At 37.4% G+C, this 18,261-nt stretch overlaps 1 non-coding gene across 1 annotated transcript; it reads right to left on the bottom strand.

The window, feature by feature from the left end:
* Positions 1-2,815: 2,815 nt before the first annotated feature.
* On the bottom strand, positions 2,816-2,919 carry LOC130964719 (small nucleolar RNA R71). Its single transcript, XR_009080796.1, has one exon. It is a non-coding gene; the product is annotated as a small nucleolar RNA R71 (small nucleolar RNA).
* Positions 2,920-18,261: the final 15,342 nt, after the last annotated feature.

Raw genomic sequence — 18,261 nt, 5'->3', positions numbered from 1 at the left:
AACCACTTCCGTTCTACCTTAGATCGAGCATGTATCTCTTGGATTCCTTAATCAGAATCTTCGTGGTATAAGCTAGAATTATTGGTGGCCATTCCTAAGATCCAGAAAGTCTAAACCTTGTCTGTGGTATTCCGAGTAGGATTTGAGATGGGATGATTGTGACGAGCTTCAAACTCGCGAATGTTGGGCGTAGTGACAGACGCAAAAGAGTCACTGGATTCTACTCCGACATGATCGAGAACCGACAGATGATTAGTCGTGCTGTGACAGAGCATTTGGACCATTTTCACTGAGAGGACGGGAGGTAGCCATTGACAACGGTGAAACCCAACATACAGCTTACCATGGAAAGGAGTAAGAATGATTGGATGAAAGCAGTAGGAAAGTAGAGATTCAAAAAGAATACAGTATCTTCATGCGCTTATCTGAAATTCCCACCAATGAATTACATAAGTATCTCTATCTCTATTTTATGCTCTATTTATCTTTATATTCGAAAACCATTATAACCATTTGAATCCGCCTAACTGAGATTTACAAGATGACCATAGCTTGCTTCATACCAACAATCTCCATGGGATCGACCCTTACTCACGTAAGGTATTACTTGGACAACCAGTGCACTTGCTGGTTAGTTGTGCGAAGTTGTGACAAAGTGTGATTCACGTTTGAGAGCTCCAAGTCTATTGGCGCCATTGTTGATGATCACAATTTCGTGCACCAAGTTTTTGGCGCCGTTGCCGGGGATTGTTTGAGTTTGGACAACTGACGGTTCATCTTGTTGCTCAGATTAGGTAATTTTCTTCTTGTTTTTAACTATTATTTTATTTTCAAAAAGTTTTCAAAAATCTTTCAAATTTTTTAATTTTTTTTATTTTTCCAAAATTAATTTTCAAAAAATCAAAAAAAATTTATAAAATCATAAAAACCAAAAAAATTTTGTGTTTCTTGTTTGAGTCTTGTGTCATGTTTTAAGTTTGGTGTCAATTGCATGTTTCTATTTTTCGTGAATTTTTCGAAAATTCATGCATTGCATATGTTCTTCATGATCTTCAAGTTGTTCTTGATGAATCCTCTTGTTTGATCTTCATATTTTATTGTTTTGTGTTGTATGGTGTTTTTCATATTCATTCTTGCATTCATAGTGTCTAAACATGAAAGATTTCTAAGTTTGGTGTCTTGCATGTTTTTTTTTCTTGAAAAATTTTTTCAAAAATAAGTTCTTGATGTTCATCATGATCTTCAAGGTGTTCTTGGTATTCATCTTGACATTCATAGCAATCTTGCATGCATCATGTGTTTTGATCTAAAATTTTCATGCATTGAGTCATTTTTGTGTTTTTCTCTCTCATCATTAAAAATTCAAAAATAAAAAAATATCTTTTCGTCATTTTACTCATAATTTTCGAAATCTTTGGGTTGACTTAGTCAAAAAATTTTAAAATAAGTTGTTTCTTGTTAGTCAAGTCAAGATTTCAATTTTAGAAATCTTATGTTTTCAAATCTTTTTCAAAAATCAAATCTTTTTCATTTTTTTTATATTTTCGAACATTTTTAAAGTTGATTTCCAAAATTTTTTTCTTAATTTCATTTCAAAATTTTGAAAACTTTACTAACAACTAATGTGATTGATTAAAAAATTTGAAGTTTGTTGCTTTCTTGTTAAGAAAGGTTCAATCTTTAAATTCTAGAATCATATCTTTTAGTTTCTTGTTAGTCAAGTAATCAATTTTAATTTTAAAAGTCAAATCTTTTTCAAAATAAATTTCAATCATATCTTTTCAAACATATCTCTTCCAAATCATATCTTTTTCAAAAAAATCTTTTCTAACTTCCTATCTTTTCAAAATTGATTTTCAAATCTTTTTCAACTAACTAATTGACTTTTTGTTTGTTTCCTATCTTTTTCAAAACCACCTAACTAATTCTCTCTCTTCTAATTTTCGAAAATCCCTCACCTTTTTTTTCAAAATTCTTTTTAATTAACTAATTGTTTACATTTTAATTTTATTCTATTTCTTCTCTTAATTTTTGAAAATCACTAACCTTTTTTTCAAAAACAATTTTTGAAATTCTCTCCCTCTCATCCTCCTCTATTTATTTATTTATTTATTTATTAACACATCTCTTCTACTTATAATTTGAACCATCTTCTCTTCTCTCTGTGTTCGAATTTTTCCTCTTCTATTCTTCTTCTCTTCTACTCACATAAAGAAATCTCTATACTGTGACATAGAGGATTCCATACTTTCTTTATTTTCTTCTCTCTCATATGAGCAGGAACAAGGAAAAAGGCATTCTTGTTGAAGCTGATCTTGAACCTGAAAGGACTCTGAAGAAGAAACTAAGAGAAGCTAAAATACAACAATTCAGAGAAAACCTTACAGAAAATTTCAAAAAAGAAGAGGAGATGGCAGCCAAAAATAATGACAACAACAATAATGCAAGGAGGATGCTTGGTGATTATACAACACCTACTTCCAATTTTTATGGAAGAAGCATCTTAATCCCTATCATTGGAGCAAACAATTTTGAGCTGAAACCTCAACTAGTTGCTCTAATACAACAGAACTGCAAGTTTCATGGACTTCCATCAGAAGATCCCTACCAATTTTTAACTGAGTTCTTGCAAATCTGTGATACCGTTAAGACTAATGGAGTAGATCCTGAAATTTACAAGCTCATGCTTTTCCCTTTTGCTGTAAGAGACAAAGCTAGAACATGGTTGGACTCATAACCTAAAGATAGCCTGGACTCTTGGGATAAGCTGGTCACGGCCTTCTTGGCTAAGTTTTTTCCTCCTCAAAAGATGAGCAAGCTTAGAGTGGATGTTCAGACCTTCAAGCAAAAAGATGGTGAATCCCTCTATGAAGCTTGGGAAAGATACAAGTAGTTGACCAAAAAGTGTCCCTCTGGCATGCTTTCAGAGTGGACCATTTTGGATATATTCTATGATGGTCTATCTGCGCTTTCTAAGATGTCACTGGACCATTCTGCAGGTGGATCCATTCACTTAAAGAAAACGCCTGCAGAAGTTCAAGAACTCATTTACATGGTTGCAAATAACCAATTCATGTACACCTCTGAGAGGAATCCTGTGAGTAATGGGACGCCTCAGAAGAGGGGAGTTCTTGAAATTGATGCTCTGAATGCCATATTGGCTCAGAACAAAATGTTGACTCAGAAAGTCAACATGATTTCTCAGAGTCTGAATGGATTGGAAAGTGCATCCAACAGTACTAAAGAAGCATCTTTTGAAGAAGACTCTTATGATCTTGAGAACTCTGCAATGGCAGAGGTAAATTACATGGGTGAAGCCTTTGGCAACACCTATAACTCCTCATGGAGAAATCATCCAAATTTCTCATGGAAGGATCAACAGAAGCCTCAACAAGGCTTTAATAATGGTGGAAGAAACATGTTTAGCAATAGCAAGCCTTTTTCATCATCTTCTCAGCAACAGTCAGAGAATTCTGAGCAGAGCCCCTCTAGCTTAAAAAAATATAGTCTCTAATCTATCTAAGGCCACTTTAAGTTTCATAAATGAAACAAGGTCCTCCATTAGAAATTTGGAGGCACAAGTAGGCCAGGTGAGTAAAAAAGTCACTGAAACTCCTCCTAGTACTCTCCCAAGCAATACAGAAGAGAATCCAAAAAGAGAGTGCAAGGCCATTGATATAATCAACATGGCCGAATCCAAGGAGGAAAGGGAGGACGTGAATCCCAATGAGGAAGACCTCATGGGACATCTTCCAGACAGAAAGGAGTTCCCTATTGAGGACCTAAAGGAATCTGAGGCTCATATAGAGACCATAGAGATTCCATTAAACCTCCTTCTGCCATTCATGAGCTCTGAGAACTATTCTTCCTCTGAAGAGGATGAAGATGTAACTGAAGAGTAAGTTGCTCAATATCTAGGAGCCATCATGAAGCTGAATGCCAAGTTGTTTGGTAATGAGACTTGGGAAGATGAACCTCCCTTGTTCATTAGTGAACTAAATACATGGGTTCAGCAAACTTTACCTCAAAAGAAACAAGATCCTGGTAAATTCTTAATGCCCTGTACCATCGGCACCATGACCTTTGAGAAGGCTCTGTGTGACCTGGGGTCAGGAATAAATCTTATGCCACTCTCTGTAATAGAGAAACTGGGGATCTTTGAGGTACAAGCTGCAAGAATCTCATTAGAGATGGCAGACAAGTCAATAAAACAAGCTTATGGATTGGTAGAGGACGTGTTAGTGAAGGTTAAAGGCCTTTACATCCCTGCTGATTTCATAATCCTAGACACTGGGAAGGATGAGGATGAATGCATCATCCTTGGAAGACCCTTCCTAGCCACAGCAAGAGCTGTGATTGATGTTGACAGAGGAGAGCTAGTCCTTCAATTGAATAGGGACTACCTTGTGTTTAAAGCTCAAGGATCTTCATCTGCAACCATGGAGAGGAAGCATGAAATGTTTCTCTCAATACAGAGTCAAACAGAGCCCCCACAGTCAAACTCTAAGTTTGGTGTTGGGAGGCCACAACCAAACTCTATGTTTGGTGTTGAACCCCCACATTCAAACTCTAAGTTTGGTGTTTGGAGGTCCCAACAATGCTCTGAACATCTGTGAAGCTCCATGAGAGCTCACTGTCAAGCTATTGACATTAAAGAAGTGCTTATTGGGAGGCAACCCAATCTTTATTTATCTATATTTCTATTTTTCTTTTATGTTTTATTAGGTTTATGATCATGTGGAGTCACAAAACAATTACAAAAATTAAAAACAGAATCAAAAATAGCAGAAAAAACAGCACACCCTGGAGGAAGAGCTTATTGGCGTTTAAACGCCAGTAAGGAGCATCTGGCTGGCATTCAACGCCAGAACAGAGCATGAAGCTGGCGTTGAACGCCAGAAACAAGCAGCAGTCTGGCATTTAAATGCCAGGATTGCACCCTAAAAAAAGCTGGCGTTAAATGCCAGAAACAAGCAGCAAAGTGGCGTTTAACGCTAGAAACAAGCATAGAGCTGGCGTTTAACGCCAGAAACAAGCATCAGTCTGGCGTTAAATGCCAGGATTGCATACAAAGGGCATTTTACACGACTAAAGGGTGCAGGGATGAGAAATCCTTGACACCTCAGGATCCAGTGGATCCCACAGGATCACCTCAGGATTTTTGGATCCCACAGGATCCCCACCTACCTTCTCCCTCTCTCTCACACCTTTTCATAACACTCTTCCCCAAACATCATTCACCAATCACCTCAATTACTCTTTCCCATCACCTCCTCACTACTCACATCCATCCTCTCTTCCCCATAAACCCCACCTACCTTCAAATTCAAAATCTCTTTCCCCCCCAAACCCACCCTAAATGACCAAACCCTAACCCCTCTCCCTCCACTATATAAACCCCTCCTTCCTTCTTCATTTTCACACAACACAACCCTCTCTTATCCTCCTTGGCCGAAACATCACTTCTCTCTCTCTCTCCTTCATATCTTCTTCTTCTTCTTCTATTCTTTCTTCTTTTGCTCGAGGGCAAGCAACATTCTAAGTTTGGTGTGGTAAAAGCATAGTTTTTTTGTTTTTCCATAACCATTTATGGCACCTAAGGCCGGAGAAACCTCTAGAAAAAGGAAAGAAAAGACAAAAGCTTTCACCTCCGAGTCATGGGAGATGGAGAGATTCATCTCAAAGGTCCATCAAGATCACTTCTATAAAATTGTGGCCAAGAAAAAGGTGATCCCTATCCAATTCAAATGGAATTGTCATAGAGGAAGACATCCTCATTGAATAGGACAAGCCCATCACCAGAAAGAGGATGGAGCAAACAAGAGAGCCCATTCATGGATCTTAAGAGACGCATGAGGAAGCTCATCATCAAGAAATCCCTGAGATGCCTCAAAGGATGCACTTTCCTCCAAATAACTATTGTGAACAACTCAACACTTCTCTAGAAGGATTGAGTCATGACATGAACCAATTAAGGGTGGAACACCAAGAGCACTCCATCATTCTCAATGAGATTAGAGAATATCAAAGAGCTATGAGGGAGGAGCAACAAAGGCAAGGAAGATACATAGAGGAGCTTAAGAACACCATTGGTCCTTCAAGGAGAAGGCGCCACCATCACTAAGGTGGATTCATTCCTTAACTTCCTTGTTCTTATTTCTCTGTTTTTCGGTTTTTGAGCTTTATGTTTGTCTATGTTTGTGTCTTTATTACATGATCATTAGTGTCTAGTGTCTATGTCTTAAGTCTATGAATAATTCCATGAATCCTTCAGCTTTCTTAAATGAAAAATGTTTTTAATTACAAAAGAACAAGAAGTACATGAGTTTCGAATTCATCCTTGAAATTAGTTTAATTATATTGATGTGGTGACAATACTTTTTATTTTCTAAATGAATGCTTGAACAGTGCATATTTTTTATCTTGTTGTTAAAATTGTTGGCTCTTGAAAGAATGATGAAAAAGAGAAATGTTATTGATGATCTAAAAAATCATAAAATTAATTTTTGAAGCAAGAAAAAGCAGTGAATAAAAAGTTTGCAAAAAAAATGGCGAAAAAAAATTTAATAAAGGAAAAAGAAAAAGCAAGCAGAAAAAGCCAATAGCCCTTAAAACCAAAAGGCAAGGGTAAAAAGGATCCAAGACTTTGAGCATCAATGGATAGGAGGGCCCAAGGAAATAAAATCCAGGCCTAAGCGGCTAAATCAAGCTGTCCCTAACCATGTGCTTGTGTCATAAAGGTCTGAGTGGTTAAAGTCGTGATCCAAAGCAAAACGAGTGTGCTTAAGAGCTCCGGACACCTCTAACTGGGGACTTTAGCAAAGCTGAGTCACAATCTGAAAAGGTTCACCCAGTCATGTGTCTGTGGCATTTATGTATCCGGTGGTAATATTGGAAAACAAAGTGCTTAGGGCCACGGCCAAGACTCATAAAAGTAGCTGTGTTCAGGAATCAACATACTTAACTAGGAGAATCAATAACACTATCTGAACTCTGAGTTCCTATGGATGCCAATCATTCTAAACTTCAAAGGATAAAGTGAGATGCCAAAACTGTTCAGAAGCAAAAAGCTACAAGTCCCGCTCATCTAATTAGAACTAATATTCATTGATATTTTGGGATTTATAGTATATTCTCTTCTTTTTTATCCTATTTGATTTTCAGCTGCTTGGGGACAAGCAACAATTTAAGTTTGGTGTTGTGATGAGCGGATAATTTATACGCTTTTTGGCATTGTTTTTAGGTAGTTTTTAGTAGGATCTAATTACTTTTATGGATGTTTTTATTAGTTTTTATGCAAAATTCACATTTCTGGACTTTACTATGAGTTTGTGTGTTTTTCTATGATTTCAGGTATTTTCTGGCTGAAATTGAGGGACCTGAGCAAAAATCTGATAGGAGGCTAACAAAGGACTGCTGATGCTGTTGGATTCTGACCTCCCTGCACTCGAAATAGACTTTTTGGAGCTACAGAACTCCAATTGGCGCGCTCTTAAATGCGTCGAAAAGTAGACATCCAGGGCTTTCCAGCAATATATAATAGTCCATACTTTATTTAAGTTTAGACGACACAAACTGGCGTTCAACGCCAGCTCTATGCTGCATTCTAGAGTAAAACGCCAGAAACACGTCACAAACCAGAGTTAAACGCCAAAAACACGTCACAACTTGGTGTTTAACCCCAAGAGAAGCCTCTGCACGTGTAAAGCTCAAGTTCAACCCAAGCACACACCAAAGTGGGCCCCGGAAGTGGATTTCTGCACTTAGACTTATTTCTGTAAACCCTAGTAGCTGGTTTAGTATAAATCACTACAAGAAAAACACCCATTCAAGTACACTTGAAAATTGTAGCCAAAAGTGAAAAAAATGATGCCTTAGGCTACAGCTACGCTTTTTGGGCTACGGCTACGCTTTTTGGGATGATTCCTATTCGGCCGTTGCCTATTCTCAAAGGCTACGCTTTTCTGCACCAAGGGCTACGCTTTTGGCATTTAGGAATAGGCTACGCTTTTCAAGTGATGCTGTCCAGGACCAAAGGCTACGCTTTTCAGCTTTCATTCTTCCAGAATAGGCTACGCTTTTCAACGCTACTGCATCACTTGTAAAGCGTAGCCACCTTGTATACCATGGTTACTTTTTATAAGCGTAGCCTTAGGTCCCTCTTTTTTTTATATACTATAGCTACTGTATATAAGTGTAGCCTTAGGTCTCGGTTTTTTTTTTTGTATACTATAGCTACTGTATATAAGTGTAGCCTTAGGTCTTGTTTTTTTTCTCAATATATATATATATATATAATTATCTAATAATTATCAATACAACATAATAGTTAATATGATTACATGTATAATAATTCTGCATTTTTATTTAAATGGGTTGAATATTATAAAATAAAAATAAATACATCATTATACTAAATAATTTCTTTAAATAATATCAAAATAACCATAATATCACTTAAAATTTACTACTAATAATATCAAAGCTGACACTTACTACTAATAATTATCAAAGCTGACACTTCTGTTTCTGATTGTGAAAGTAGAGAACTTAAAATGAATATACAAATATACAAGCGAAACAAATTTGCAGTACATGACAAGTATTTACAATTTCTTTTGAATTCCAGAGACAAGTCATCACAGTTTGAAGACCAGCATCACCAAATGTATCTGCACTACTACTTCCAAATGATATACCAGTAGCATTGTGCTCCTTCTTTGCCTTCCAAATATGCAAAGCTTCAAGATGGCTATGAAGTATTTTATTCTGAAGGAGGTTGATGACATCAATCACACAAGTAATTTAAAAGAAACCAATGCAATAAAATATAAATAATAAAAACAGTTCACACTATGTGGGCTTGCCACAAGGAAGAAACAGTGTTACTGCCTGCTATCAAATACAGTTTATGGACATGCTGTTTAAATTGCATTACAATGTGACCCATTATTTCTTTTATATTTTGAGTTGAAGATAAAGAGAAAATAAGAGTTAGGAGGAAGAGGTCATTCAATCACCGACAGTGGCACAGACTGCACATTGACAGTGATTAACTAGACTTGCTAACTGTAACTGATCTTAGGTTGCAAACTACAACCAACACTCACCAAAGATACCAAATAAATTAACAGTCCTGTAAATAATGAATTCCTCATATACACATCAATGGACCACAATTTTTTAATGTGTTGGGTAGACAACAGTTTAATACTAGACAATAAGAGCAAGTCAGGACACAATAATTCAACAAGAACACTGAAGGATAACTGAATAAGGCATCAGTCAAACTAAACGGGTGAAAAGAAAACCTGCTCATTTATTTCATCATATTTCTTCTCAGCGTCATTTCTTGCCTTCTCAAGCAATTTCTTCTACTCTTCCCACTTAGCCTTCAGTTGACTCTGTAAAACACAAATATGCAAACGGTGAATTATCGGTACATCTATCCAGAAAATCAAACAAACCGAAATTCCAGTAAATGGGAAAAAATATATAAAGTAAGTAGACAAATTGTAAAACAAGCTGACAAATGCAATAGTAAACCACGTGGCTTAGCTTATAGGGAAATCCCAGTGCAAGAAGAAATGAAAAATCCAACTGAACTAGCACTATCAAAGAATCACTAGACACACTGCAAGTTTCACACTGCTAGTATAGCATGAACAAAAATAGCATCCACTTCACCCTGTCATCATAGTTACACATTTACACAATCAAGCCCATAATATCCAAATAACCAATCACATGAAAAAAAAAAGTTAGCTCTTTTCATTGCCTTGGACACTGCATTATTTAGATGGCATTTGAAATACTAACATCAGAAACATCAGAAAATACTTCTCCAAAAGGACTTTGTACAACAGCAACAAAGGCATACCTTGGGATAACTGGAGCAAGAACAAGTGCAGGATTTTAGGAGAATGTAGCAGTTTCTGAAGCCGCAGCTACCTTGGCAGCATTTTGATTCAAGACAAGAGCTACTGAAATAGCTCCTCCTCCTCCATTCAGGACAGTACAAAATGTTGTGATAACAAAGCAGCATCTTTTGATCAGTTATTGCAGGTTATAGATAATAGGAATAATAACTGCAGCACTACCGGGCTTCATAGTATTTTGTTTCCTTTTAATGAACTAAATAGTGCTAATAAGGGAAAAAATTGCTAACGTTTCCTATCATTTTATATTAACTTTGCCTATTAAAGTAGTTTTTTGTGCAGAAACATTAGACTTGCTTACCGGTCTTCGTATAATTAATGAGTTGTACAGTAACTTCAGTTTGGTTGTCAATCGCTTGTCTGATTTTTTTCACAGTTGCTGAATCTGTTTCAAGTCCTTGAAGAAATCTGAATGACCAAGGAGTATCCAAGTTAAAGATAAACTTGACATAGATAATTTCTAGTTAAATCAACCTCTCGAATGAAATTTTATAATATTCTAAGATAAAATGCAGAATTTTGTGGAAGTATGGAATATATATGAGGTGTGAACCAACAAAGTGTCAATATAATCAGAAAAGGAAGTTCACCTATGTTTCCATTTCTGTTGTTATTGAACATAGATCAAATTTGATATCTGCCTTTTGCATGTACAAAGCAAATGCTTGCAAGTTATGGATATCTGTCATTATGATATGCTGAACTCCAGGATATTGAACCTATTATATACAAAAGAAATCATAATTGAAAAGTTCACTCCCTCTCAATTACAAACAAAACATTTTGCAATCTTGATGTTAATATTCTCATCCCAACTATAAGCAGCGTATTGTAACACTGTCATACCAGAATTATTTACCAATTCAAGATCATTTTCTGAAATCAATTCTACTAAATACTCCACAAAACCAGTAGATACAAGGAATATAGGATAACTCGATGTAACATTTGTACCTCAGAAGATGAAGAATCGAAGACCCAACCTCCTTCATCAGTATCTAGAGATGCCAGATTACCTTCTTTATTAAAAACAGGCAAACCATGTCCTATTATACAATAAAGGGGTCAACTTATGATAAGAACAAATAACAAAAGTTCTTTTAATTTTTGGACAAAAATTGCAATAAATTGAAATAGAAAAAAATTATTGTAACGCATAAGAACATCAGTAGAAATGGAAATTAAGAAGAGAAGAAAAAATGAATGAAAAATCAAAGGAAAAAATTAATCAAGAAAAAAATTATGGCCTGCTAATCTCTGTTGGGATGCAAAAGATTCCTAATGAACCGAGCCAGCAACTGAAGATAAGAACAAACCTGAATTTTCTGATGTGCTTCCTTGTACACTTGAAACTGGATTTGGTCCCTCCATATATAATATTTGACATACCTCTAAACAAAAGATAAAGTAAGAGGTAAGACATAAAACAAGAAGAAGCAAGAGTGTAATACTCCAGAATCCCCAATTTTCGGCCAAACTAGCACATAGCAAAGCTGACCTTACAATCTGACTGGGCAGAACAAGTCCTTTTCCATCAACACATCATTTCTCATTATAGTAATCCATTGACTCCTCAGCAGTTGGAAAGAACTGCAGCACATTTAATTTGCCAAATCTAAGTAAAGCTGAGCAGCATAAAGAGAAAGATGGAGTAAATGTAAAGCAGGTTCATTAAATTTAGAAGAAAATGTTTAGATACTATTCACCTTTAAGAATATGAAATCCATTTTCAAAATACTGTACAGAATCTTCACATGTAAAAAAAAGCCCCCTTTCAAATGCAGGAATTCTAAGCTGCAATCTCATTCTTGTAAACTCGTCCCTTCGCCTTTCCTAAACACGGTAGCTGAATAGGCAATCAATTAAAACTAGAACCTTAATCATCAGCAATAAATTCTAATCATAAGAGTTGAATCCCAAATCAAATTCAAATAGAAACCCCAATCACAGATTTTTGAAGTCAAACAGGACGCAAGAACATAAATAGCAAGAGAGATAGAGAGAGACCTGGTGACCGGAGAGCTGGTGAACTGCGGTCCGACAAACTTCTCCGGCTTTCTTGAAAGGTCAAAATTGGCCATAAGAATTAAGAACATAAAGCAAACAGAACCTTTTTTTTCAAACTCCGCAACCAATATTACGGGCACTGATGTTACAATTTTATAGCCCTTTACAACAATTACAGCAGCATCAACTGCAAATTTTACTGCAGCTAGAATTGCAACCACAAATCCAAACCATGATGGGACAAATAAACTTTTTCTTTAACAAACCATTTAATTTTGTAACAAATTAATTAAATTCATAAATTTAGAAGCAATCCTCCAGCACCGTTGATTACCCTAAACACAGAATTGGGTATTGGATGGAATCAAAACTATTCAAGTGTTTAGAAAATTTTCGTGATCAAGTGGTAAAAAAGAATGTCTTGGCCTCAGATGCCGTGAACAAAACACCAAACAAATTACTCGAATCTAATTAACTAAATACAGTTCAATACAAATGTCACCTGAAAAATAAATAAACATCTTAAAATGTCACCCAAACCAAATACAATTTCAGCTCAAAAATGGCGTATCTGGCTCATGCGTTACTCTCAAATTTCAACATTCTAATTGAAATACAAGAAATAAACAAGACCATAGTTGTTGTTTTTGTGATTACAGAGCAGAAACCGGTTACTAAAATCGGAACCCTAAACCCCTCAAATTTCAGAATCAAATGAAAATTAATACATACCTAATCGACGACGTGAGCACAGAGAGGACGACGAGAAGCACAGAGATCGACGACGGTATGGGCGGCGCGCGACGATCAGTGCAGGAGGGCGAAGAGGAGCCACGGTCAGTGTTTAGTGGTGAGTGGTGTGTGGCGGTGAGTGGTGAGTGGGGGTGAGTGGTGACTGGGGTGCGATCTTCGCGATGGTGAGGGTTTTCGATTCGCGCGATGCAGGAGGATTTTCTGAAAGGGTTTTCTTCACGCGGTGAATGGTGACTCTTGGAGGGTTTTCTTCTCTGAAAGGTGAAAGGGTGATGACGAGCTGAGTGTGAGCTGAGGGTTTTCTTCTCTGAACCCTTCACTGAGGAAAGCAAGCATAAGGAAGAAGAAAATAACCCTTCATTTGAGACCACTGCAAACAGAAGAAGCAGCAAAAACACCGATCACTCTTGGTTTTCTTCTCTGAAAAGTGAAGGGTGAAGGGTGAAGGGTGAAAGGGTTTTCTTCTCTTGGAGGGAAAATTTTCACCAAGTGTGAGCTGAGTGTGCGTCCTTACGCCAGGAAAAAAATTAAGAGGGAAAAAATCACTCCGTGTCAAATTTTTTGCTCTAGATACATTAGGCATCACTTTTAAAATGCACCCAAAACTTAACAAATAGGCTACCCTTTAAAAGCGTCCTCTTTGATACGAAAAGTGAACCTATAGATATCAACCTACGGCTACGCTTTATAAGTGATTTCTAAAATACCTAAGGCTACACTTTTTAAATGTTGCCACAATTGTGTATCCTTTTCTCTTATAAAAAGGCAACATGAAAAAAAGCGTAGCCTATTCATAGAATAGGCTACGCTTTTCAAATGTAACTTAAAAAAAGTGTGGCTGAATGGGTATTTTTCTTGTAGTGAATAGAACTTTTTACTATTATATTAGAAGTCTTTGACCAGATCTTTAATCAGTGTATGTGATTTTAGACCCTCATGGGGGCTGGCCATTCAGCCATGCCTGGACCATCACTTATGTATTTTCAACGGTGGAGTTTCTACACACCATAGATTAAGGTGTGGAGCTCTGCTGTTCCTCGAGTATTAATGCAATTACTATTGTTCTTCTATTCAATTCACGCTTATTCTTATTCTAAGATATTCGCTGCACTTCAACATGATGAATATGATGATCCGTGACACTCATCATCATTCTCACCTAAGAACGCGTGCCTGACAACCACATCCGCTCTACCTTAGATCGAGCGTGTATCTCTTGGATTCCTTAATCAGAATCTTTGTGGAATAAGCTAGAATTATTGGCGGCCATTCCTAAGATCCAGAAAGTCTAAACCTTATCTGTGGTATTTTGAGTAGGATCTGAGATGGGATGACTATGACGAGCTTCAAACTCGCGAGTGTTGGGCGTAGTGACAGACGCAAAAGAATCACTGGATTCTATTCTGACATGATCGAGAACCGACAGATGATTAGCTGTGCTGTGACAGAGCATTTGGACCATTTTCACTGAGAGGACGGGAGGTAGCCATTGACAACGGTGAAACCCAACATACAGCTTGCCAAGGAAAAGAGTAAGAATGATTGGATGAAAGCAGTAGGAAAGCAGAGATTCAAAAGGAATACAGTATCTTCATGTGCTTATCTGAAATTCCCACCAATGAATTACATAAGTATCTCTATCTCTATTTTATGCCCTATTTATCTTTATATTCAAAAACCATTATAACCATTTGAATCCGCCTAACTGAGATTTACAAGATGACCATAGCTTGCTTCATGCCAACAATCTCCATGAGATCGACCCTTACTCACGTAAGGTATTATTTGGACGACCCAGTGCACTTGCTGGTTAGTTGTGCGAAGTTGTGACAAAGTGTGATTCACGTTTGAGAGCTCCAAGTCTATTGGCACCATTGTTGATGATTACAATTTCGTGCACCATCCGTCTCCTCTTGTTCCCTTAGGATACGAGATTCAAGATCTTTTAGTTCCAGTATAAGGGCTTCATTGGGAGGCGGTGGTGGAAGAGAGGATTCATTGTTTGCAGGAAGGGTATTGTAGTTGGAAGGTAGTTCATGTTGGTGAAAGTCTTGAGGTGGTGTATGTGGAATTTGTGGTTCTTGGGAGTATTGGTGTTGGAATGGTGGTGGCTCTAGGTGTGGTTCACATGGTGATTGGTATGGTGGATATGGGTTAGGATCATATGGAGGTGAATGGTGGTGTGAGGCTTGTGAGTGAGGTTGATAACAATGTTGAGAGTTTGGTTCGCAATTGGGTACATCATGGGATGGATTGTAGCTATGAGAGATTGGGGGAGGTTATTACCATGAAGGTTGACCATAAGCATGGGGCTCCTCCCACCTTTGATTATTCCCATAAGCATGTAGCTTTCATCTCCTACAACATAGTTAGAACCACACTCATAGCCAAAAGGGTGAGAATTCATAGTGAAAGAGAAAATAAAGACAAAAACTAACAAGAGACAAAGAGAATAAAATCCTACAAGGAGCAAGAACTAACAAACAAACCAAAAATCAAGCTATTCACAATATATACAATAGCCAATAACATAGCACCATTGCAATTCCCCGACAACGGCGCCATTAATTTGATAGAAAAAATTGTCGTCGGTCTAGATTTTCTTCTTATAGGAATACGAACTTCGTTGTAAGCATAGCTCTAAACCGACAAACAACTCTCACATCAAATTTAAATTGGTTTTGTCACGAGTACAAACCCCAATGAAAATTAACCGAAGTATTGAAACCTCGGGTCGTCTCACAAGGAATTGCAATGAAGTGGTCAATTATTGGCTATGAAGGAACAAGGGGTTTGATTTTGTAATTGGCAAGGAAATAAATGGTAACAAAAGTAAATTGAACTAGCAATTAAAGGGCTTGATTGATAAAGGTGCAAGAAAACAAAGGGGCAAGAAAAGTAAATCTAGCAAGCAACTAAAGAAAGCAAGTAATAAAGAGAGACATTCATGGCAAGAAATGAGGATATAGGCTTTCTATCCTAGTCATACAATGATTAATTCATCTCATTTAGTCAACTCCAACAAATGGAAGAAGGTATCATGTTATCTTCACATAGGAAGAACGTGAAACAAGACTAGTTAATCATATCACAATAAACAAGAATTTATCTTATTACGTTATCCCCGACGATGGAAGAAGGTATCATATTATCTTCACACTCAAAAAAGGTCTAATAAGACTAGCTAATCTTAATCCAAATGTCCTAATTAACTCACTAAGTGAATTACCAAGAGATTAGAGTTAATGGAAACAATATTAGCTAACAACTCTAGATCACCAACATGAGTTGGGCTTTCATGGCACAAGATTGCCTAATTACTCTTTCCAAGCCAAGAATGCTCAAGAGTCTACTCTAAAGTCTAACCAAGCATTTTATCAAACACTTGGTGGGTATGAAATGAAATCATGGTAAAAGTGCAAGAAATAGCCTATCTTCAATGAAATAGCCTCAAGAATGGGTTGGATTTGGGCCTGGGCAGCTCAGAAATCGCCCCCATCATTTTCACTTTAATGAGGTCATGTGCGAGCATCGACACGTACGCGTGACATGCATATGCGTCGCATGGCATTTTTCCATCCACGCATACGCGTAGTTTATGCGTACGCGTCGCCATGCGACGTCATCTTCCACGCGTGCGCGTATGTTGCACGTGCACGTCCATGAATATACTCCAAATCTTTGCTTTTCCTTGAGTTCTCCACTTTGCATGCTTGTCTCTTTACTTCTTTGATCCATTCCTATCCCTTTTCAACCTGAAATCACTCAACAAACACATCAAGGCATCTAGTGGAATCAAAGGCGAATAAAAATTATTAATTTAAGGCCTAAAAAGCATGATTTTACATTTAAGCACAAATTAAGGGAGAATTACAAAACTATGCTATTTCATTGAATAAATGTGAGAAGAGGTGATAAATCCCTCCAAAATAAGCACAAGATAAACCACAAAATTGGGGTTTATCAGCAGCTACTGCCTTTCCTTTCCTCTTTCTAAAGGATTCTCCAACCTTGGGTGCCATAAGTGGTAATAGAAAGAAAAAAAGCTAGGCATTTCCAACACCAAACCTAAAACTTTGCTCGTCCTTGAGCAAAAATAAAGAATAGAAAAGAATGGAGTAGAAGAAGAAGATAGAGGGAAAGAAAGGGCTCGGCCAAAGGGGCTTATGAGTGTATGAGAGGTGTGTGTATGAAGGGTTAGAATGAGGGGTATTTATAGGAGGTGGGTAGGGTTGGGTTCGGCCATGGGTGGGTATTTGGAAGGAAAATTTGATTTAGAAGTGGGTGGGGGTTGGTGGGAGTTATAATGGTTTTGGGAAAGTGATATGGATGTGATTGGGCTAGGGTTTTTAGGGAAGTGTGTTTGGGAAAGTGTGAAAGTAAGAAAGAAAGAAGTGGCGTAGGTGAAGATATTGTGGGACCCACTGGTCCTAAGTGGCTAGGGAATTTAGATTCCTCGCCCTCTGCACTGGCGTTTGAATGCCCAGGGTCTGCTCCCTGGTTGGCGTTCAACTCTCAACAACACTCCAACCAGAGAGTTCTGTTTTCACTGCTGAATTTTTCTATCTTTGTTCTAACTGCTTCACATGATCATGAACCTAAAAACTAAAAAAAAAATAAAATTAAGGAATTAAAAGAAATAGAAATAATTAATTAAGGTTGGGTTGCCTCCTAACAAGCGCTTCTTTAACGTCATTAGCTTGACGCTTAGCTCCTTACGGAGGTGAATATGGGCTCAGAGTTTCGCCCCATACAATGAACTTTCTTCCTGTCTTCTCATGAATGAGCTCCACATGCGCTAGAGACAGGACACGACTCACTGCATGTGGTATGACTGGTTTCTTGGTGAAGACAACTCTCATGCCAAGTGAGAGATTTTCAGTGGGGACTTTCTTATCCTTTCAGCGGTATTTTCTTCTTAGTACCTTTGTGCTTAGAGCTTGTTGATGGCTGCCCAACACCAAACTTAGAATTGATGTCTGGGGGCTCTGTAAAGCTCTGAACAGAAAGAGAGGGTTGGAACATTAGGTATTGCACCATTGTCTCTTTCTTATCAAAGGGAGAATTAGGAGTGGACATCTTGAACAAGATGTAGTCCTCTCCTAGTTGGAAAATCATTTCTCCCTTTGCCACATTAATCTTGGCTTTTGCAGTGGCTAGGAAAGGTCTTCCAAGAATGATAGAGTCATCCTCATCCTCTCTAATATCCAAGACTATGAAGTTTGCAGGGATGTAGTGGTCTTCAACCTTTACCAAGACATTCTCTACTAAGCCATATGACTTCTTCATTGACTTGTCTTCCATATTTAGTGAGATGTTTGCAGCTTGTTGACGATCGGATTATTTATCAGTAAAGAATTCACAAATAAGTTCGCGTTGTAAGTATAGTTTCTAAACCAACAGAAAATCCTTTCGTACAAAAGTTTTGGTTGTCACAAGTAACAAACCCAGTAAAATTTATAAACTGAAGTACTCAAACCTCGGGTCATTTTCTTAAGGAATTGCAGGGAGGTGTGTTTTATTATTGGATATGAAAAATAGTATTTTTGGGTTTTTGAAAGGT

The sequence above is a fragment of the Arachis stenosperma genome, chromosome 2, assembly GCF_014773155.1.
Source record: "Arachis stenosperma cultivar V10309 chromosome 2, arast.V10309.gnm1.PFL2, whole genome shotgun sequence".
Classification (NCBI taxonomy): domain Eukaryota; kingdom Viridiplantae; phylum Streptophyta; class Magnoliopsida; order Fabales; family Fabaceae; genus Arachis; species Arachis stenosperma.
This window is presented reverse-complemented; position numbering and strand designations above follow the sequence as displayed.